Raw genomic sequence first — 24,323 nt, forward strand, 5'->3', positions numbered from 1 at the left:
AGGACCACATCACCTCCCAACGCCCTGCCTTCTAACACTGTCACACCAGTGATTATTATTTTAAAGTATGAACTGCGGTAGTGGAGAGGCAGTGGTACAGTAAACACCTACTATAGCTATTACTGAAAAGCATTTCTGTGCTTTTTATATGTTTTTCTTGTCTGTTTTTTCACTGTGGTTCCTAGAATATCTGGCACATGGAAGACAGTATCTGCTGAATGAACAAAGCCAACTGTCAGCAAGTTATCATGGACCTTTGATTTTTCCATGTTAAAATAAGTTAAAAGGGTTAGACTACATTCTAAATGGGTTTTTCATAAAATATAAAGTCAGCAATTATACCAAGTTTAATTGGAAGAGGGGAAAAGGCTATGGTTAAACAAGGTTGAAAACCATTAATGTTATAGAGAAAATAAAAGAATCTCGATTGTAGGCTCCCACATCCTTAGCATGTTGATGTAGAGAATTTCCCCAAGGGTGTCCTATGTAGTCAACCACTCTGATAGGGTGACAAACCCTTGGTTGAGGCTCCAGAACAAGTCTGAGGTCTCTAGCACCTGCAACAGTTTAGCACACTTTGTAAGCCCTTAATAAATATTTGCTCCTAAGGGCCTTGCTAATCCCTTAACAAAGGAACTATTCTTCAAGGTCTCCTTTGATGTTGGTTACTGTCACTGAGTCAGGTTGGGCAGAGACTCTGTCCATCTTCCCATTCAGCCTGGAGGAGGCTCTGGCCTGTGGAAAGTTACTCACTGCCTTTAGACTTTCAGTATTCTCACCTACAGGACAAGAATAATAGTAATTAAAGGACTGTAGTGAGACAAGATGACAAATATAAAGAAATCACTGCCTCCTTTTCCAAGCAAATGATCCACAGAGGACAAGCAGTCCATGCTAACCAGCAAATCTGTCCCTCTCCAGCCTCCTGGCTTTGGCTGACATCAGTGCTTCCCAAACTCTCCTTGAAATACAATTTTCTAGATGAATTTTACTTGATATTTCTCTCAAAATTACTGTAGCCTAGTCTTGTCTCACACAAGAAGTCAATGAAATCATAGATTTAATGTGCTTGCTATACTTTTTCAAACACACTTGACAATGAATGAAGAACTACGAAAGCATTCCTTAAAAGTCAGTCTCAGTGTCTAACCAGTTTTCTCCATATCCTGAAAAACATTAACTTGGGGTTTCCATCCAAGATCCTGTCACCAATGTGTGTGTGTCTTCTCTTCTGAAAACTCAAACTCACCTTTGAGAACATTCACAAAACCCTCCCCAGGCAGTACAGTGGTACAGTGCAAATCACCCAGGGGTCCTCGTTAGAAACTATATGCAAGGCATTTAGCACAGCACATCACTGTCGTTTGATTCTTGAACATGCCCCGCAGGCCCATGTTGTCAGCCTGTGACATTACCAGGAGGTGGTGGAAGAACCATGAAGAACAGCCTTGAGGAAGAAAATTAACTCGCTAGACTCACACTCCTGAAGGGGATATGGAGACTCCAGCTGCTGCAGCTACTGCTGCTGCTGCTTCCTCTCACCTTCCCTCCTTCCCTTCCCCCGTATCTCCCCACTCCCCTCTGTTTTCTGGTTGCCAAGAGGTGAACAGCTCTGCTCTGCTCTGTGCACCAGCTCTGCTATGCTTCTCCCACAAGCCAAAAGGCAACTGGCCCAAGTTCCTGTGGTCAACCCCTCTGAAAACGTGAGCCAAAAATGAACCTTTCCTCCTTTAACTGATTGTCACAGGCATTTGTCACATGACAGCTAACACAGTCCCAGAAATGACTCATGTGTTTCCAAAGAAAGAACGCCATGTCCAGCTCTCCCTTAAGCTCAAACACTTCCATCATTTTCCTGTCAAGCAATGTAACGTGTACTCATTTGGAATTAAATGGTTTGACTAAATGAACAGGTTTTCTGAAGTCCAGTCGACAGAATAAAGCAACATCTCTACAATGTGCTGAATGAGCTGAGAGACGAGGCATTTTCAAAAATTTTGTGTATGTGTTCATGAGTTCACATTTGTATGCACACCAGTGTCATTCTTGGTCACTCTCTGGTAGTTTGAATGGGAATGTTCCCAGTAGGCTCATATATTTGAATACTTAGGGAATGTCACTATTTGAAAGGATTAAGGGGTGTGGACTTTTTGGAGTAGATGTGGTTTTGTTGGGAGAAGTATGCCACTGGGGATGGGCTTTGGGGTTTCAAAAGTCCAAGCCAGTCCCAGAGTCTCTTTTCACTTCCTGCTGCCTGCAGATCCAGATGTAGAACTTTCAGCTCCTTCTCCAGCACCATGTCTGCCTACATGCCACCATGCTTCCTGCCAGGCTAATAATGGACTGAACCTCTGAAACTGTAAGTCAGTCCCAATTAAACGCTTTCCTTTGTAAGAGTTGCCAAGGTCATGGTGTCTGTTCACAGTGATAGAACATGGACTAAGATATTCTCCATGTTTTTTTAAAAGATATTTTTGTTTTCATATTTATTGTGTAAGTGTTTTGCCTGAATGTATGCATATGTGTCACATGAGTACAAGTGCTTGCAGAGGTCAGAAGATGGCATTCGAACCCCTGTACCCAGAGATGGTATTTTTTTTTAATCTGGGTTTTGAACTTTTTCAAATTCTAAAATTCACAAAATGCAAGCAGCAGACATGATGGCACCTGGCCAAGAAGGAGAGACCTCTCTTCCCCAGCAAACGCTTTTGCTGTGCAGACCTGATCACCAGACAGACCAGCACCAGTCACCCCATGTCTGCAGCAGCCAGACTACCAGAGCTTACACCAATAGATGGTCACTCTACTTCAGATGTCCACAAAATGGCAACGAAGAATAATTATTATCAAACTAGTCGTACATGAATTGACCTAGGATGGCATTTTGCGCGCATTTTACAGACTCCAAAAATTTAGCCCCTCTGTGAGTAAAAAATGAGTGTAAGTGTAGATGATAATATCTTTGCTTTTAACTGCAATTATTCCAAAGCCCTTTTAATAGCTGCCACTTACCCACTTCCAGGCTGCAGCAAATTATAGTTAGAGGAGACAGGCGCTGACAGCTCTTTTCTGCCGTGAATGGCAGGCTCTTCCATTGCAGGAAGGCCCTGGAGCCTTCATTTAGGTACATCCACCCTGGGCACACAAATGGCACTCCATGGAACAATAACAATACCCAGGCTAGTCTGTCGGCCCAAAGAAGCACCCTATAGGTGTTCATAGGGCATTTACCAACATGAAGGATGCACACAGTAGCGGTGGGGGATTCATTTGGAAAGAATTAATAAGGAGACATTATTAATATTATAAACTTCATCTTCTGAGGACGCACAGCCCAGGGAACAGAGAACTGGGTCAAAGACATAGTATCCATAAAAAATAAATTATTTTCCAAGCTAAATTAGTACCTAATAAAAAAAAAACTGAATGATCACTTTTGGCACCTGGGAAGTGGTACAGCATGTCCCCAAATATTAAAATTGTATGAATGCAAAAATAACTCCTAAGAGCTTGCAAAACTTAAAGTAATGAACCCTGTTACGCTGCTGGTTAGCAGCCGTGACTACATGGTATTCTATTCCAGACAGGGGCTGGGCAGAACCAGTTAACGAGCATGTGTACACCAGACAGGGTTTGGGCAGAACTAATTAATGAGCACGTGTACACCAGACAGGGGTTGGGCAGAACTAGTTAATGAGCACAAGTACACTCGGAGCCCAGGAGCTTCTGTCATCTGAACAATGATCAGGACCCAGATTCTCGAGATGAAATTCCTTTCTACAAGGCTGGCTCTTTTTCAAGTCAACACACAGCCTAAAGATCAAAACAATAAAATAAAAAGGCGCATTAGAAAGACCCCTAGGAAATACATTTCACACTTCATGTTTTCAACAATCCAAAGACTCAGCAGATAAAAGGAGAACAACACGCAAATGAGTCGCTGCTCAGAAGATGGGCGTTTTACTTTTTAATTAACATTCTGTCCTTAATCCAAAAGCAGAAGCAAAACATAGTCGTGGCATTTATGCTTCTTACAGGGAAGTGTTACCTTTCCCCCCAGGCTCTCTCTATTCTCATTCGAATGTGTTTAAATGTTAGAGGCAGCCTTGGCACTGTGTGGAGCTCCATTACACAAACAGCGTGGGATGGTGCCACCCAGAACTGTGCGTGTGGGAGGGGATACAAGGAAGTCAGTCTTCCTTCTCTCAGTGAGGTTCTGACCATCTAGGGGAGGACTTGGACACGCACACACACACACACACACACACACACACACACACACACACACACACACCCGAAGGCTCCTTTTCAATGAGGCAAGGGAAGCTTGGAGAAGGGAACGTTGAGCAATCACATGGAGGTGCAAAGCAAAACTCCTAGTTTAAAATGTCAGCACCTCACCTGTCTTTGTCCCCAATGGCTTATCTCCATGAGTGTGCACCCACTCTGGGGCTTCTGATAAATAGATGGAACACAGTTAGTTACCTTTGTAACTGTCACATGCTGAAGAAGCAGTAGCCAACACAGACTGCACACCGCAGTGGACAATCCCAAATACATAAATAATTTGAAACATTTCTATTTTATTATTTGTTTAGTGGGACTGGGGTCCCCTGCTAGATAACTACTCCACTGAGCCACACCCCTTGTCCTTCCTGGAACATTTAAGTCTTTCCTAGAGGTGATGCTGTGGTGTAGATACGGTTTAAGTGTGTCCTCTAGGGTGTCCACATTGGAAGCTTGGTGCCCAACATGGTGATGTTAAAATTTAGACCTTTAAGAGGACTCTGGGGTCATTGACCTTGGAAGGGATTAATACAGTTCTCACAGTTGAGCTCTGGTTTTCTGCCATGCATTCCTGCTTCTGTGGTGGCATCTCCCACAGACCTTCACCAAAGCAGGATGCATAACACCACCATGGCTCTGAACTTCCAGAACTGTGAACTAAGCAAATTAGTTTTCGTTACAGAATACTCAGAACCAGGTGTTTCATCACAGCAACACAATATGGCCTAATACGACAGTAAAGGGCAGAGAAAGGGCTAGTCAGTTTCACCACTCCCCCATTTTGGCCATCTTTGAAAATCTCCTTGTGATTAGATGCTCTTTGCCAGGAAACAAGAGTGCACAGTAGATTAAAAGATGACTGACAAGATACCATGGTTAGACTCATGTGCTCCCAGGCCAACTGTGGAAATGAGGAACTGGATAAACATTTTACTTTTTGTTTTCCTTTCCTATACAGAAGCATGAAATGATCCACTAGAGAGAGCTGCCTATTTACGAGGTAAGCATGACTTTATGAAGAAGACTCCGGCAGGGCTGAAGAGATGGCTCAGGGGTTAGGAGTACTGGCTGCTCTCCCCGAGGACCTGGGTTCAATCCCCAGCACTCACACGGCAGCTCACAACTGTCTGTAACTCTAATTCCAGGAAATTTGGCATCTTCACACCAATGCACATAAAATAAAATTAAATAAATGAATAAGCCCCTGGAGATGGACACAGGTAGAAAAAAGGATGAAGAAAGATCTAGAAGTCATCCAGAGATCTGCAAAGGGGGCTTCTTACCATAATCATCTGGGGCTTTGCATAACGTGGATTCTAGCAACTCTCCCAGAATCAGAATTTCTGGTGCCAAGATTCAGGTTTAACCTTTCACGTTGCTGCATGGGTTCTGGTGTGCTCTGTGAGTCCATTGCTGACTTCTTACTCCCAAGTACCTGACCAGTCTACAAATTCCTCCTTGCTACCTTGTCTAGCCATGTCCCTCACCATTTACAGCTTAGGAGGCCATGAAGCAGGACACAGACAATAGTCAGTGGCAGCCCTGAAACTAGGACCTCTTTATTCCAAATTCAGTGCTTAAGCACTAGATACCACAGAGCTCCCCTAAGAACAGGAACCCCCACTAAGCACACCTTGGCCTCTCTGAACTCAGCCTGAAGGACAGCACCAACTGAAGACTCTAGCTGTGTGCAGGGCTACTCTTCCTTCCCGGGGAAGGCCAATCACTCCTGTGTCTCTACTTCTCTGCTTGGCATTGAGTGCTCAAAAATAAATTGATGAATGAAGTCCATAAGGGGGCTCACAACAGCCCTCAAAGCATCAGGGATATATGACGGATATGGTGATATTTTATTTTGTACTAAAATGTTATTTGTATGTTAATAAATAAAGTTGCCCGGGGGTCAGAGCTATTAGCAAGCCATAGGAAAGCCGGGTGGTGGTGGCGCAAGCCTTTAATCCCAGCACTTGGTAGGCAGAGCTAGGTAGATCTCTGTGTGTTCAGGGATACAGCCAGCATTGGATACACACGCCTTTAATCTCAATACCAACCATAGAAGACCTGGAGGTCTATGACAGACAGGCAGTGATGAGGCAGTCATGTGGTTGGGTTTACAACCAATGAGAAGGCAGAACCGAAAGTCTTTATAAAGACTTTAACACAGGAAGTAGCTCTCTTTCGGAGAGGTAGGACCACCGCAGGAGGAAGAGTAAGGTTTTAGCTCTTAGCTCTGATCTCTTGGCTTTCTTCTTTGCATTGGTTCTGTGTTTGTTATTTAATAAGATGGTTGGTTACATCTACAGACGGGGGAGTAGCACCTGTCCCACTCAGAATCAGGAACAAACTCTGGTACTAGAAAACAGCAAACTTGAAATTTATACCATGATGCAAAGAGCAGAAAATGCTGTGAATTTTTTTTTATTGTCATAAGCCGTTAAAGTGATAATGGCATTTTCTTTCTTACTGAAATTAAAATGCCACGTGTTTCAGACTGCCAACAAACTTGAAGAATACAGGAAAATAATCAAAAATGGTCTGTGTTGTGAGCCCACTAGTGACTTCTAACCCCTAATGGCCTTAGCCACAGAATTTTAGAGGATAGATTGAACATCTATTTTTCTCACATCTCTACTGATTAATTGAAAATATACATACATGTATATATAATACACATATATATATAAGTATGTATATATATATATATATACTTGTATGCCAAATATACCCTCTGCAAGTCCAAAGAGTTTTCCTATTCATTGATGACATTTTTCTTTTATCTTGACCACACATGGGCATAATTTTCACTCATACATAAGAAACAAGACTTTTAAAAGCTTATAAATTTACAATAAAGAGGTGACAGGTAATTCCAACCTGGATCTGTTTAAGTCAGGATCCTCAAAGATATTTAAAGGAAGTACATGAAGGAGTCATCAGGTCAGGCCTCCCAACAGACAGTTACAAAATGGATGGTAGTATCATCATAGCAACGAGAAAAGTGGAGCTTGCGCAGGCCGGAAGGCCTACTAGTTGATCATGGTATCCTAGAATCTAGAAAGAAGGGAAGTCTGGGAAACTTTTTGATATGATTTGAGACTACTCTCCAAGAGTCCATTTAAAATTTAATCCCACTGCAAAGTGATGGGGGGTGTGGAAAGTTAATCTAACGGTGGTATTTAAAGGTAGGGATGTTAGGAGGAGATTAGAATTAGGTCATAGAGTGGAGCTCCCAAGACTGAACATTGGTTGTTTCTTAGGAGAGGCCAAAAGAGACACGTGTATACTCTTTTTCTTTTCCCATGTGATATCCCAAGCCAGCATGGAAACCAGCAGACATACCAGATGCAGGCCTCAACCTTGCACTCCAAGACTGTGAGACAAAATAAACCTCTTTATAAAGTTGCCTAGCCTTGGGCATTTTCCTATAGTAATGAGAAAACAGACTAACACAAAAGCCTACAGAATCCTCGCTTGGTCTGTATGAACAGAAAAGTCCCAGTTCAAGTGAACACAGGTCAAGCCTAAATCATAAGAGCAAAGTGTTGGCCTCTCCACCAGTTCCCAGTGTACAGACCCAGAATAAAGGCAAGGTCGGTTTCCTTTGAAAATGAATGCTACTATACTGCCAGAAGTGTAGCCTGCCAAAGTCTCTCTTCTCATAATGTACATACAGTGTTTGCCCAGACTGTCTGTGTATTGGAGAAAAGGAACGAATCAGGCCTTTCAGGGGCTACTGGACAATGGCTTTAATGACACCAATTCCAGGAAACCCAAAAGCCCACTGTGGGCCCAGACAGAGAAGGAACTTATGGAGGTCAAGTGGTCTGTGTAGTCTTGGCTCAGGCCCCTCTCTCTGTGGGCCCCTGACACCATCCTATGGCTATTTCCCCACTTCTGGAGTGAACAACTAGAGCAGACATCTTCAGCGACTGGCAGCACCCATATGCTGAGGAAGCAAGGGGTTGTCTGTCTTTCTGCAGGGGGGGAACTGTCTGGAGAGGGTCGGCACATGTGGTTCCAAGGGCCCAGGTCTGCTTTGTCCCTTCCAGAGAGAATGCAGAGCATTTAAGTTGGAAGTTGCTATGTGGGCGCTATTTGATTTCAAAGAAATGGGCTCAGCTCAGCACTTGGACATCAGGATAAATCATTCCAACAAGGAAGAGCCCAGGCACTATCAAATTTCAACTGCTAGCTGAAAACCCTGATAGCTGCTCCAGATATAATATGCAATTATAGCCCAGAAACACAAATTATCAAGGCCACGGTCCTTTCAGAGTATAATAAATGAAGGGTGGGCAACCACACATGTGGTAAAGATCCCAACCCCAGTGTGTCACAAATGCCTGGTCACCCGCAGGAGCTAGGGAAGAATGAAGAGGAAGAAGAAGAAGAAAAAAAAAAAAAAAAAAAAAAAAACCTCAGACTCTCCAAGTTCAACACCGGCTGTCCTGAGGACAAAGGTGAAGAGGACAGAAGAGCTGAAGTCTGACCCAGAAAAAGCTCTGACACTCCTGCCCGTTGTGGTCTTCTCTGTTTATCCCCCAAGGACTCTGTGTGACTAGGGGATAATCACAAGGGGCAAGCAAGTCCTGACCGCTCCAGCAGAGGTAATACAATAGCAGAAGGGCGGAGTTCTCTTCTGGCAAGCTCCGAGTCTGGGGTAGATCTGGGCCCAGTGGAAGGACGGACACCACAGCAGGGACTGTCTGTGGCCTCCAGAACTCCGAAGCCAATGCATGTGCTTCTCCACATCCACATCTGACACAATCTCCCACCCGCAGCCAGAAGCTCTTCCGTCACAATGACCTCAGGCAAGACTGGTCTTCAACAATTTGAGGACAAGGAGAGACATGCCAGTCATTCCTGAATGTACTGCTCCTGAGGCCCTGACTCAGGCACATCCAAAAAGGCATTTGAAAGTCTGTCCAAAAATGACTCTAAAAGAACAGTGCTTTCTTCTACACATGCCCATTGGCACCTCTTAGGGGCTTAGCATGACACGCCTACTTAAATCCTCCAGGCTACTAAGGGGGAAAGTCATTAACCAGAAAATAAAGTGGTATGAGCACTGTCAGCACAGGGACAAGTAGGACTAGGGAGCCAGCACCAGGGAATGCCAGAAGGCTCCCAGGAGGGGACCACCTACTGGCACAGTGTGGACCAGAGGGAGATGTGGGCTCAGGCACTTCTGAGTCCCTCTTTCTCCACCACCCATAGAGACCACGTGATTCTTGTTGTGTGGCTTCTCTTCTGCCTGACATTTGTCCTTCACACTCATCTCTCCCTGATTACAGCTAAGCAGGAGTTCTGAGTTCTGTTACTGCTTGGTGCAGAAGATCTATGTGCTGCCCCTCTCTGTCCCTCTGGAGACAAGCATAGGTAACAGGAAAGTAAAAGAGAGACCATGCCCCTCCCCAACAAATTCTCCCTGTGTCCCTAGCCCTCGAGGCCTGCATACAGTTCTTTATTGCGGCAATTGTGAACTGAGCTCTCCCCAGACACTGAGATCAGATCAGCCTCCTGCTGCAGGGCAAATCAGGCCGTGTCCAGAGAGGTGCCTCTCCTCTAGGTTCACCACACAGGCCACTCCTCCTCACACTTGCCTGTCAGCTGAACCCAGAACTCGCAGAAAAAGGTTCTCACTAAACATCAACAGAAAGAAAAGACAGCAAACACAGACAGAGTGAGCCAGCATGAGGCGCGGAGCTAAGTAAAGGAGCCACATATGAAAGGATTAGAAAATAAATTAGAAGAAACTTGAAGGATTTAGAATCCATTTCAAGTGCACTGGAAGAAAATCCCCCCAGAATAGGAGAAGGAGCCTAGGCTGAAACCTGGGAAGCCACTGGTCCCACCCTCTGCCATCTGTCCCCTGAGGTTTGAGCTTGCTGGTTCTGGTTCTCTTCTCAGTTCCTACCAGGACAATACTTCTCACAAACTGGAGCCTGATCATCTGTATCAGAACCAGCCAGGATCTGACTGAGATGCAGTTCCTGGGTCCCCAAGAGTCTGAGGCCTTCTGAAAGCTGAGAACTGCAGACCCAAGTCCTCTGTCATTCCTAATGGCAGCCATACCCACACTGACTCACTCCTTTAAATTGCTTCTTAAAAGGATTTAAACTAATGACTAAATTGATTCTTTTAGAAATTGTTTAATTCTAAAGTAGTAATAGCAGTCATATTGTGACCAATATGAAATGATGTATGATTTTACACTGTAGCCAGGAAGAGCTTTTCACAGCATAGATATACCAGTCCTCGGGGAAAAGACATGGGTGACCTCTCACTACCCCATGGATAAGGGCCCAGACCCATGATCCCCCTGAGCCCACCTCCCCAATTTAACACAGGGCTACAGTTCTCCAGGCCTGAGAGTTCAGGACTTTAGTTCCTACAAAACCAAAGTCCACCCTTCTCATGGCCTTTGGCAAGAACACCTCTTTTTCCCCAGTAAAATTCCTTCTACCCCTCCCATGCTGACAGCGTTAATGCTCCTGCTCTTCTCCCTCATAGCACCAATAATGTCACATCACATTCCTCAATTCATTTGAAATGTCCCACACGGGGGCTAGAGAGATGGCTCACTGGTTAAGAACATTTGTTATTCTTGCAGAGGACCTGGTGTTCCATTCCCAGCACCCACACAGACTCAAAACCAAATGTAACTCCACTTCCAGATGATCCCATGCCCTCTTCTAGACCTCTGCAGGTACCAGGCCTGCATAGGAGGCACAGCCATGCATGCAAGCAAAACATTCATACACATAGAATGAAATTTTCTAAAAATCTTTTAAAATGTTTTTAAGAAACATCAATATATACTTTTGGAACCTGATGATGAATATACAGTTCTGGCCTAGAAATTGTGTGCGTGTGTGCGTGTGTGTGTGTGTGTGTGTGTGTGTGTGTGTGTGTGTGTATGTGTGTGTTTGCATGTGTGTGTTCTTCTGGAAGAAGGCTTAGTTATGGTATCAAGTTGGTACTCAATAAATATGTGTGAGTGAACAAATGAATTTGAAATAAATTCCAAGTCAAACACTGGGGCATATTTGGATTCAAAAGCAATTAAGAATTTAAACTAGCTAGGCATGGTGGCATACACCTTTAATGTCAGCACTAAGGAGGCAGAAGCAGGCAGATCTCTGAGTTCAAGGCTAGCCTGGTCTACAGAGTGAGTTCCCAAACAACCAGGGCTACACAGAGAAACTCTGTCTCAGCAAGAAAAAAGAACTTAAAGTGCATGTTAGTCACTTTCTTGGAAGTAAAACGCTCTGATGTCTCTCTAGTGACAAGGGCTGAGATGCCACCGTGGATTCTCTGCTGCACATGACCCTAAACACTCTCTTGACATGTGTTTCAAATGGATGGGCCCCATTCTTCCCACACAATTTCTAGATTTGGAAAGAAGAAACCCACTATTAAAGCTGGTGTTGGGCTACTTCTCTGGGCCTTGGTCTGATCTGGTTATGAACCATCACCTTACAGTAAGCTAATCATTGTCTGAAAGAAATGTGCACTTTGAAACAAAAGCTGACGTGGAAATCTTCACAGTGATTTCTCACAGGCCTTCACGGTCTCGGACTTTCTGATTGCATATCTTCATATTCTAAAATTATTAGCAGCACATTTGCAAAGATTCTAAACGAAGCTCAGTCAGCAATAATTACAACAAAATGTTTACCAGGAACAATGTCTCCTGGGAACCAGAATCGCCATTCTGCCCTCTTCTCTCTGCTGCCTTGCAGGCAGCTGGCTACAGGTGGGGTGATGGCTTAAGGTCATGACTGCTCTTCAAATGCTCCTGAGGCGGCAAAACTCTTAGGACAAATCGCTTCTCGTCTGTGATCACCAAGGACTACGAGGCACTCCACACAGCATTCCAAAGGCACATGCTCAACCAAGGCAAAACTCAGTGTCAGAAACGGAGGGGACCCTGACAGCTGGCAAGTGTCTCCTGTATACTGCAAAAAAGGGCACAACTCAAAAATGGGAAAGGGAGTCGAGGTGCTTGGAATCTTCAAACTGTTGGCTACATGGTGTGTGAGTAGAATTCCCGCTTCATCAGACCCCTGCATCTTATGACACAGGCCTTTCTGTGAGTCTTTAGATATTATGTTTCCCACTGGATTCCCTTTCCAGCTATGCACCCTGTCTGATAGGCAGGCAGGAATACTGCTGCATAACTCCTGCAGAAGCTGAAGGAGTCACACTCCTCTACTTGGGAACAACAACAACAAAGGACTGAAATGTTTATATACTGAAGACAGCATGCAATTTGTTGCTGGCTTTTCCTGACTTCGGTCACGGTCTCACTTGCAAAGCGAAGTCTAAAGAAGTTCTTTGCATTGGAACATTCCTCTCTCAAGCCTATGCTGCAGTTCGTGACAGTTAGTGTCTACACTGACGTCCGTCTCTCTTTTGATCCACTCACAAAAGCCATTACTAAATGACGATTTAATGGGTACGTGGAGCTACTGTGTAAGACTCTAGTAAGCCTGTATGCCAGCTGCTGCCTTCCTGGAGGAACTTACAGAGCAGAGCAGAGCAGGTACCCACACAAACAATGGCCAGAACTAGTGAACAGAAATGGGAACAGTGGCGGTGGCTGAAAGTGGACATAGAATCAAACGATCTACATGGAACACTTCGGAAAGTGGGTAAGTTGATACAACTAAATTATGCTGGCACAGCAGAGCTGTTGTGGGTTTGTGTCTTTGAGCCATGGTCCTCCTCTTCTTCCCTTTCCATCTTATACTTAGAGTGACTTTGATTCTGGCTGACAGTCTAATGAGCCAGTTCAGGTTAAAGAAGAAAGTTGAACACTTTACACCCACCCACATTCCACTGAAACTTTAAGCAGTCACTTACTTTCCAGAAGGTTCTAAGTGATTCAAATGTAATGCTTATAAAGTGTTTAAGGACCACTGAGCTTCCTTTACAAACAACATAATCATATAAAATCCAGTTCATCTGAATTGAATGCCTGTCCATTGCTACTCACTAGGACCCCGCTAACTAGGAATTTCTCACAGAGCTCCTGCCTGTAGCAGGACAGATGTAAACAGCCCTTTTCCAGAAATCAAGAATCAAGGGATGGGGAAGAGCCTTGAACAGCAACCTCCAATCTCTGTCCCCAGTGGATCAGCAATAGAGTGAAATCCCAGGTCAGCTAGACATACTTATCGACTTACCTGGGTTTTCATTTGAGCACACCAAATTGGTAGCATCATCTATTATGTTGGTTCATTTCACTCTCAATTGATGATATTTATCCTAATGTGGCAGTTTACGTCTCTGTTTCAGAAGCAAAGATGTACGAAGCAAAGTCTAGTTGAGCTTTTAAGAGGAACGGCTCAGGCCTCTTAGAGAAAATTAATCAATGTAAGTCTTTCAATGTGTGTAGCAAGATGTTGGTGTTACAAATCTGCAGAGAAACCCCTGATAATAGGGATGGCATCAACAACATGAAAACCAATGCACCAAAACCACTTTATGGTCAGTATTAAAGTTACCATGTCAGCAGCTCCAGAGGCGGTGGACTTACATTAAACCACCTGGCAGATGGGAAAACTGAGACTGAGCCAGATAATGAACTTACCCTACCCAGCCCATACTTGAAAATCAGCTAGAATCCTCAATTAACAAGTGCGTGTTTATTTAGTTCCAAACTTCAAAGAACCATTCTTTTCCTTTTCCCAAATCCAATCAGTCACCAAGTCCTCCATTTGTTTCCTTCAGTGGGTGGCTGCAACATCAGGAGTGAATGCTGTCCCCCTTCCCCTGTCTGCCCCGGCTGGAAGCCAGCTGTGGGGTCTCAGATGGGAAGTGGGGGTGGGGCAGCCTTTCCGCCCAGCAAGCTCACTTCTGTATTTATTTATTCCTCTCCCCGAGACTGGGTGTTTATTCGGGCAGGTCTAGAGGACAGAAGCTGACAAGAAGCCTTCCTCGGTCTCTCCTGTCTGCTGGCCTGTCTAACTTTTGTCCAGGCTGCAATGGGACAGAGTCCTCATAAAACCTGGACTGTCTGTTATCCCTGCCTAAGAGCCTTTGGCTTTCCTTTTCATCCAACCCGATGTCTAGCTCCCAGAAGAGCTGACTCCAGGACTCCCCCAAACATTCCTCCACCATGGACTGCGGGACTCCTGGAGCAATCTTTCTTTAAGTTTTCTAGATCTTTCCCAAATAATCATCTGTGTACTCCTTCCCATGATCTGCAAATCTGCAGTACTGGTAGTTACAATTATCTCTTAACTGACCTTCTTCTCGTTCATTCATCCCTAGCAAAGCTCCAAATGTGAAGTGCCTTGACCACAACATACAGCACAGCTAAAATGGCTGTGGCGTGGCTAACTGATAGAAGAATGGGTGAATAGAAGGACTGGGCAAAGCACTGTGAAGGGTTAAGGCCAGCAATAATAGTTCAATTTAAAAATCTTTATATGCATTTAAGATTCTTATTCATTTGTGGGGGGGGGGGATTCTGTTCAAATGCTGAGAACAGAAGTCAAGGCTTTGTCCACATGGAGCATGCACCCTGTCATCCAGCTACATCACACCCCTCACCGCTTTTTAAAATGTAACTTAAAGATAAAACTTTTTTATGCTTCTTTTATGCAAATCCCAGCAGATACTTTTCAAAAACTCTAAGCAGAAGAACAATGATTGAGAAAACAGTTCCAATGAGTCTAAGTCACTTGCTGAGTAGAGTGGGTCCAAAGAGAATGGAAATGTATTCATTCCTTGATAAATATTTTGCTCTTACATGGTTCCCATTCAATGAAGGAGATAAGTGTTGGAGAAAATAGAATTTAGCAGCTAACATCTTCATTCCTCTGCTTCTCTCTCTCTCTCTCTCTCTCTCTCTCTCTCTCTCTCTCTCTCTCTCTTTCTCTCTGCGTGTGCATGCGCGTGTGCGTGTGTACATGACACTTTCTAGTTACTACAGGAAAGACTAGGTCCCATTTCCCCAAGCCAAAATGTTTAACTAGTAGTCACTCCCACCAAGTAGCACATAATTAAAGTAACTAAGGTACCAGTCCACTCTAAAAATCTAGGGCATGGTAGGGCAGAGTAGTGTGGGGGTGGGCAGAAGTCCAGTTGAAACCAGCCTTACTGAGTGTTATTGGAATTCACTCTTCACTCAGCCAAAAATGTGCAGTCTAACCAAAGTACTCCACTGGCTCGGCTTCCCAAGCCACACGTCTTCTGAAGGCCACGGGCAAAGCCAGCTGCGGTTTATACATTTGGGTTAAAGAGCCCCAAAACAGAAAAAAAATATATATTTTGAAATGTATTATACTTCAAAATGAAGAGTAATTGTGTGCAGCGGCCTGGAAAATATATCTCATGCAGTACACTGAGCCACTGAACCCCAGAGCACAAAACTCTGGTGCTCCAAATGCAATCTCAAACTGAAAATAAAAAGGTACAAAGGGCGGAAGGAAGGGCGGGCGGAGGGTTGCTACAGGGCTGTGACTCCGAGGAGGCTGCCGCCTTGGGGAAACACGGCAATAGGTTCTGTGCAGCGTGAGCCACTAGCTACTGCTCTGGACACTACGGCAGCCAGAGGAGGCCAATACAAGGTTGACATATAATTACATAAGAAAATAATGTCACAAGATTGCACAGAAACCTAATACACTGAGTGGGAAAGGACTTCGTTGAAGCCAATACCTTTAAAGTTTCTCCCTGACCTGCTACAAGGTCCTATCACACTGATGGAACTTCCATATCCATCACCAGCTCATCAGGCAAGGAGCATTTGCCAAGCACAGGAGCAGACACTGTCCTCAGTTACCGGACCCCAAGCAGACATTTCTTTACCTTGTGACCAGGCCTCTAACTGAGCCAAGCTGACAGCTCCTCACCACCCTGCTCCCTTCATTTACCCTCTAACTGTTACATAAAGGTTACAGTACTGCAGTAACCAGTAGTCAAACTCAAAACCGTGAGGAAGCTGGGACAGGAACTCTCTATTTAGCTTTCTTCTGCCTGGGCTACAGGATGGACACTGAAGTCAGACTTGTAACCATTTGACTTCGGAAGATAACTGCAGTTTAGCAGTGTGGGAAGCAGGGAGGAAACTAAGGCAAATGAATGAACATAAAGGGTGAGATCCCCATCTGTGAACACACCACCTTAGGTTCCCAGGAATAACCAGTGACAGAACACCGGGGCACTTCCAACTGCTGTTGAAAATCTAGAATCCGACAGTCACATTACACACAATTGTTCTGATCTCTTCAGAAAACAAAGCAGAGGTACTCAACCAAGAGGAGGAGAGGGGAGGACAGGAGAGGCGGGGAGGAGAGGGGAAGGGAGGGGAGGGGAGGGGAGGGGAGGGGAGGGGAGGGGAGGGGAGGGTTGGCCCCTGAGCCACAGGCTTGTGAAGTGTGAATACAGTTTTGGTTGTTCCCAACTGAGTGGCACTGTTGGGACCTAGCAAACAGGGAGCAGGCAGGGAAGCTGGTACACATCCTGAAATGCATGGGAGAGTCCTCAACAGACAATTATCCAGCTCAAAATGTCAGTGCACCAAGGCTGAGACCACCTAAAATCAAGGGCCAATGAAAGGGGAAATGGTCTGTAAGTAGAAAAGAAGAACAGCTGCAACCTCTTCATTGCCCAAGAAGAGCCATCCTGCTTAATGGGCTCAGGTCTCCGGCTCCCTCAGTGGGTATCAATCCATGGTCAGAAGCAGCAAAGCTATGACAAACTGACAAGTGCAACATGAAGTATATTCCCCTGCCAACTGGTTCCCTCCCAGTGGGTTCCACAATTCTGCCTGCACCATAACTCATCCCCATTTTTTAAGTGTTGGCTAAAGAATATGTTTTCCTTGGCAAAGACACCTCTCTCTCTCTCTCTCTCTCTCTCTCTCTCTCTCTCTCCTCTCTCTCTCTCTCTCTCTCTCAGATTAATAAATTGCCTCATCTTCCAATATTGTGACCTTGACTGATAGGTATATGAGAGCCCACAGGTGGATCTCAAGGCTAGATTCAAGGCTAAGGGCAACTTGAGAATGAAATATCCAGAGAAGGATCAACTCTGGAATTCTGTTTCAGTGGCAGGAGAGACATCCCAAGCTAGATGTCATGGCAACCTGAGACACATGCATCTGAACTACAGGGATTTCTTCTGTTGTTTTTCTTTTTATGGCACTGAGGCTCAAACCCAAGGCCTCAGATAGGCCAAGCAGGTACATGTAACACCACTGAGCAGTACCCCTACCAGAACCAAGGGCATAGCTTACTTCTTTTTCTATTTAAAAACATGTAAGCTGGGTAGTGGTGGCACACGCCTTTAATCCCATCAGGTGGGAGGCAGAGGCAGGTGGATCTCTGTGAGTTCAAGGCCAGTGTGGTCTATAGAGCAAGTTTCAGTACAATCAGAGGTATTACACAGAGAAACCCTGTCTCAAAAAAAAAATTTTTTTTAAATTTTGCGTCTCTGTGTTCACACATGTGTGAGGGTGTGGGGGCTTATGTATGCTCATGGATGTGAAGGTCAGAGGACAACCTCAGAAGTCATTCTTCAGGTACTATTTACCTAATTTAGACAGCATCTCTCACTGACCTAGAACTTGCCAATTAGACAAGTTCTCCATGAGACCAGTAAGTTCCAAGTCATCCTCCATGCCCACCACCCCAGCACTTTTATGTGAGTTCTGGGGATCCAACTCAGGTCCCCACGCCATAAAGACAAGCACTTTACCAACTCAGTCTTATCCTTATCCAGCACTGCTTTGTTTCTTGTCGTTATTTGTTTGGGGGAGTACTTTTATTTTGATTTGTTTGGGGCTTTATTTTTAGATGGGGCTATCTATAATGCCCAGGTTGGCCTCACAAACATCCTAGTCTCACCATCTCAAGATCTGGTGTCACAGGCAGAAGTCACCAAGCCCTGCTAAGTCAAGGGCATTCCTGACAGCACCTAGGAATGAAGATCTCTCTGAACCAACAAGATGAATAACTAACCAGGACATACATCCTGGTGTGGCAAAAAGAAACAAAAGTAGAAAAAAAAAAATCAGAAGAGTTAAATAAGGCTTAGCTCCAGTCTCCAAACACCCCTGTGGTATGGCATTGCTTTAAACCACATCTATAAAATGGGATAACAACACTATGCTGGTGGCTTCCTATTCCTCCCCAAACAGTATGCCATAGGGAAGAGTGTCAGCCGTGGAGGAAGAGTCACATCGACCTCATGACCCAATCTGGCATGATGCTTCAATGCTTCATGATGCCTTACCTGGGCATCCTTCCCATAGCCCACTGCTGATTTTCCGGAAATACCGCCCACCCAGCACAGCTGTCCTAGAGTAGAGTAAGTGAGTAGCCAGCATTTTCTACTTAGGAAAGCTGTGTTCCCTACATTAACTGTTAGAACTAAAATAGCCCAACTGTAAGCTTCAATTCCTAAAACTGCGGTTCCAATTATAATCTTGCTCAAAATCTGGAAACTAGTGTTTGTGGGGGCCCAGAACATGGAGAAGCATCTCCTTCTATTTATATTTGTGACTAATTTCTCTACTCAGCACCGGGCCAGGTTGTTGCTGTGGCTAATTCCGTTTGATGAGACAGCATTCCTTCACCCACATATATTCCTACCTCAGTACTTAACTGTTCGCCTCACTGACAAAATTCTGCTCAAGTTGTACCTACACCAATGGAGGGCTGAAACACAAGCAGTTAATTTAATCATTGATTGCGCCTGGGCTTGGCAGGCTTCAGTTCTGACTGCCACAGATAAGTTGCCATTGTTAACACTCAGACAACCTAGATTATCCAGGAAATTGAGCACAGCAGCCAGTGTGTGCACGGGCTATGCAGACTGGCTTTGCTGAACCTAAAAGCACTATGTTGTGCAGTGGAATGCTTTCTAGGGCCACACATGTCCAAGAAGCCACACCCTGTCTGCACGGCTGGCCTTCATGACCCTTCTGATCTGGACACTGCGGAAGTTCTTGGCCTTTGGCTTTGTTCTTTGGCTAGCCAGTCTTAAACCCAAGTCAGCAGGAGTACCTAATCTAATTACCCATCACAGCAGTGTGGCTACTACCAAACCAGAATGACTGCCTCTGCAAATCTCCAACAGTAATCAGAATCATGCACACAGGGAATACCAGGGGTAACACAGGAAAGGTCCAGAAGAGTACATTTTCAAAAGCTCAAAGCTAACACTCGGCCAGAAAACGGTAGGTGCTTTTGATGTCCCTCTAAGTAAAGCAAGAGCTCCTGAGGATGGCTGACTCTGCATCACTGCAGTAAAGAGCTGGTCGCCTCGGTCCCCTGTCCCTCTAAGATGGGGGTGGCCTCAGGGCCTGACAAATGCCGAATACTACAAACACTAACATGTTTAGGGTGAAGTCAAAGGCTCACCCTGCACGTGGTTCATTTGTAAACAGCATCTTTCACAAGAAATTAAGCTAACGGTATTTTGTAAAAGGCAAACAGCTAGATGCTTCTGAAAGCATGGCCCTGTGGGTTCTTTTCTATCAGAATTCCTAACAAGCTGGTGAAAAAAATCCTCACAACCTCTAGAATTAATTAAGGTAAATTTTTAAAACTCAACCCCATATGGAACTACACATTCAGTATTAAGGGTCTGTTCTGTGTGGCTCTAAGGACAGAACCCATGACCTGGTACATGCTGGTCAGTATATGTATTCCTGAGCTATATATACCACCACCATCCCACAGCCCTTGTTTCTATGGAGCAGCATCTTGCTATACATTTCTAGTAGGTCTTGAACTAACTATTAACCCAGGCTTGCCTCTAATTCAAGATCCTTCAACCCCAGCCTCCTCAGAGGGCTGGCCTTCTGCTTGCTTCAATTTGTGTTTTAGACTGCTGATGTGGACCTGCTAAGTGGGTATCAGGCTCTCCTCCTGGGCTGCAACCTTAAGCAAACAAAGCACTATGTTCGTTGACTTGAATTGATGTTACACAACTCTTGCAGGAAACACTTGAGGCTTTGTAAGGCAGAGAGGTTTAGTAATCTCCCACCTTCTCCAAATTCAACAGGATGTCTAAACCAAGCTATCTCCCTGGGTGGCTGCAGGCATTAAAGAGTGGTTGCTGACCAGTGAGAAACCTTCCGGCCCACTGTTCCCGATCAGGATGGCAAACACTATTTTAATAGGAATGGTCCCTCTGAAGCTTCAGCGCTGGACCAGGTGATGAAGTAAGCAAGCATGGGCTGGTGCACCACTTGCCGTGTTCCCCCTCCCCCACCACATCCTCTGGGCCAGAGCTTCAAAGCCCTCCCTTCCTGCACACGCCTCTCCCCACCCACTCACACCAAATACCCAAAGCAAGCAAATTACCTGAGAACACTCAAGTGCTGACTTCTCATTGGTGCTGAAGTTTCAGAAAAGCTTCCAACCCAGCAGCTCCTAGAGAAGCCCCTCACCTGCCTGCTTCTTTTTCATCTTCTCCCTTCCCAAGGGCTTTTTCCTGCTTCTCTCCTTCATCTGTCTCCCGCTTTTCCCTCTGCCTCCCTCTCCTGGCCCTGCTAGCAATGGCCTCTCCTCTGCCTTCAATTCAGTTCCATCTCTGTGAGAGCGGGAGGGGCAGGGTACACATGTGGACCTCTTGCTGCTCCTGGTAATGCCCATCCTCCAGAAGATCATTTCCTTGGCTTAAAGCAACACGGGCTTTGAAAAGACATCCTCCACGGGGAGAGGTACTACAGTCGATCAGGAGCAATTGGGCTTTTAATAAAGTGCTCTGCTTTTTATACCCTGCCCCAAGCAATCACCTCTCTACACCTTTCCTTAGCCTACAGGTCTGAGGAAGGGATCTAACAGGTCTGAGGGGGGTCTGAAAGAACAGTGGCAGAGCATGGAAGAGGGTAAAAGCCTGGCTTCCCACTGGCCACTGACACTGTGGGATTTTCTTAGTATGTTTCCCCGGTGGCCTCTCCCAGCATGGACAACTCTCCATCTGTCAGTCAACAAAACATTTAGGGAGCACATTGCTACCCTGTGCTAGAAGTTAATCTAGATCTGTGAACAAGGTCACCAACCTGCTAAAACTTCCATCCTAACGGTAGAGACAATAATAAAATAAACAGGTGAATACATAATGCCAAGGAATGATAAATACTGAGAGGGAAACCTGGGTAACACAAGAGGACGGGGACAGCTGTCCACAAAGGCCTTTGAAACTGACACTGAGTAGAGAGGCCTGAAGTAAGCAAAAAATGAGTCATCTGGACATGGGAGGGAAAGCTCCCCAGGCAGCGGAATAGCATGTGCAAAGGTCCTGGGGAGGGAAACACAGTAAAAAGGAAAAACATCAGGAAGTCAGTATTGTTGCTGTTAACAAGGACATACTGCTGTGGGGGGCGTGGCATCCATCAGAGGACCACCCACCCTGTGGTCCAATGACTGTTCAGGCACGGAGTTTCCACAGACTGTGGTCTCCCCAAGCTTCCTGTTCCCCAGCTCTCTCCTGCTTACTTTTCCTCCTCTCCAGGAGTTCCCACAATTGCAGTCATTCTGTCAGTTTACCACTCCATCGAGCTTCACACAAAAACCGGCTAGCAAATACAGTAAGACAGGCCATATGCACATCTAACCACAGTTCTGAAAAGACAGCAAATGTACCATAGTGAAGAGCAGAGGATCAAAAGGTCAGCGAGCAAGGAAGAGAAGGAGGGAGGGAGGGAGGAAGGAAGGGCAGGCAAGAAAAAAAATAAGTACAGAGTCTTTGTTACAAGCCTGCAAGTGACCTGGCTTTAAACTCACTAGGACTCCTGGTCCTGTAAATTGAGGAGTGGAAACAGTAAACCTTGAAATAACCTTGGAGAGCTGTTGAAGAGGTGAGACACGTGGAGACCATGACCAGAAGCCTTCAATGGACCGGCTCTGCTGCCAGCTTTCCCAATCTGACAGGCGTTGCCCATAAACTGGATCCTCCAGTCCCAAGTTGCTCTCAAATATTTTGGTACGTTAACGCGGATTATTTTTATTTTGCACATCAAAGAAAACAAAATTCACAAATTCTTCCCCGGTTTCCCTCAAGTCACAATCTTCTCTCTGTATCTTAGGCCAGAGGCAGGCGGTCCACAGTCTCTGGGTGCATTTCATTGAGCTCAATATGCCTCGGGAGCTGTCCAGAGGCCCTCGGAGCTGTCCCTGCTTGGGGCCAAACTATGCAGCGTCGGGTCAATCCAGGTCCAACAACCCTTGCCCCAGCTTCCTAGTTCAAAGGGCCCCCAGGCAAGCGAGTCAGTGGGAGCCCACCCCCGAGGGGCAGTAGAAGAGCGCCACCCCCCGCGCAGTGACCCGCGCGAACACGCGAACACACACACACACACACACACACACACACACACACACACACACACACACACACACACACAGACGCCTGGCGCGCGCCCGCGGCACAGCACCGACTTCCCAACCCTACACAAGCGCACCGCGGCCGGCTGAGTTCTGGGTTTCCTCTTCCTCAAAGCCGCTGGGTACCGCGGCGCGCAGCTCGCTCGCTCCCTCCCCAGAACCCCACGGCCGCTGCTCTCCGGGGAAGGCGCGCGGTACGCCCTCTCCCACGCCAGCTTCTCCAGCCAACCCCCCGCCGCCCTCCCCGGGCCCCAGAGGGAAGCCCCGCATGGCCCCGAGAGGCGGGTCTTCACTCGCGAACGCCCGCAGGGGTCCTCGCAGCCCGTCGCGCCCCATCGCGGGAGCGCGCTCTCCGGGGATCCCCTCCCGTCTGCGACGCCCGAGCGAGCCCCCGGAGTCCTCGCCACCCGCCGCGACTAAGCGCAGCCTCCCGCCTCTCCGGCCCCACTACTGCTGGCCGCAAGGTCCCGGGCGCACTCTGTTAGGTCCCAGCACCCCTACGCCGGTGGCGCAGCCCTCCGGCACCCCCTCCAGCTGACCCTGCCCTGGCCGTCTCCACGGGTCCTGGCCCTGAGCCCCATCCCGGAGCTGCCCCCAGCGTCCACTCCCCCCGTGCCTCTAGTCACTCGGGATCCCCCTCTGCCCAGACCTCCCAACTGCAGCGCGCCCGCAGCCCCCGCCCGCCCGCGCCGCGGGGCCCCGGGAGGAAACAAAAGTGTCTCCGCGTCGCCCTCGTCTTGCCCCGGCCCCCGCCCGGGCCGCCGAGGTCAGCGAGCCGGGCGCCGCGCCAGCCCTGAAAACTTTACGAACCTGCCCGGGGTCGCAGGACGCGGTGACGAGGGCTCCCAGAAGCTGGAGCGCTGGAGCCGGGGCCGGGGCCGTAGACCGGTGCCCGAGGTTCTGTAGCCCCACTCGGAGCCGCGGACGGCGGTGGCTCTGCCTCTATCTGGTGCCCATCCTCGCCCGCCGCCGCTGCCCGAACGCACGCACTTACACTCGGGTCGCCGGCCGCTGCCGCCGGCTGCCGCTGCTCTCACTTCCTCTTCCTTCCTCCTGCTGGCCAGAGACACATCTTGCATCTAGGAGCATCCCGCGAGCTGCCGCGAACTCTCCTCCTGGGCAGACGCTGCGGAGTTGCCGCCGCCGCCCCCGGCACCTGCGCGCGGACACGCGTGGTTGGCGCGTTTGCTTCCCGCCCCCGCACGGCTGCCCGCCCCCTGCACGGTGCCTAGGACGGGGTGCCTACGACTTTTTGAAGTCCCTCTACTTAAAAAGAGGGAAATGTCACACAGTATGTACACCTCAGCTCTGCTATAAATAGTGTGTGCTGAGCATGACTTCTCTGATGAGCTCAGAAACCGCGTTTTACAGGCACTAATTAACTCCATCACCCTCATAGCGCCACCTCTGGGGGACCGAGAGTTCGTGGTACCCTTTTTTATAAGCTTTCATTTTGGACAGCTTATTTGAAATTTTCCACCGAAGGGGAAACTTCGGTGGGCTGTTTCAAAGCAATTTCTCTAAGAAGCTCCCGTATAAATCTTGACACTTTTTGTCATGGGCAGCACAGCAAAAAAAAAAAAAAAATGATAGACCGTTTCCTTCTCCTCCATCACCTATGAATTTACTGTAATCGAAACTACAGGGCTTCCTTCAATGAAGCCAGAGACTCTCTTGTGTTATGCG

The 24,323-nt window shown here is 46.7% G+C and overlaps 1 protein-coding gene across 2 annotated transcripts in view; it reads right to left on the minus strand.

Moving 5' to 3' along the window:
• The window catches only part of Elmo1 (engulfment and cell motility 1), a 532,595-nt gene extending 508,819 nt beyond the window's left edge, over positions 1–23,776 (minus strand). Inside the window, exon 1 of one of the 2 annotated variants that reach the window (XM_059263360.1) lies at positions 23,632–23,776. The gene's annotated coding sequence lies outside the window, so the exon portion shown is untranslated. The other variant, XM_059263361.1, reaches the window with a different exon arrangement.
• Between the last annotated feature and the right edge of the window lie 547 nt (positions 23,777–24,323).

The sequence above is a fragment of the Peromyscus eremicus genome, chromosome 5, assembly GCF_949786415.1.
Source record: "Peromyscus eremicus chromosome 5, PerEre_H2_v1, whole genome shotgun sequence".
Lineage (NCBI taxonomy): Eukaryota > Metazoa > Chordata > Mammalia > Rodentia > Cricetidae > Peromyscus > Peromyscus eremicus.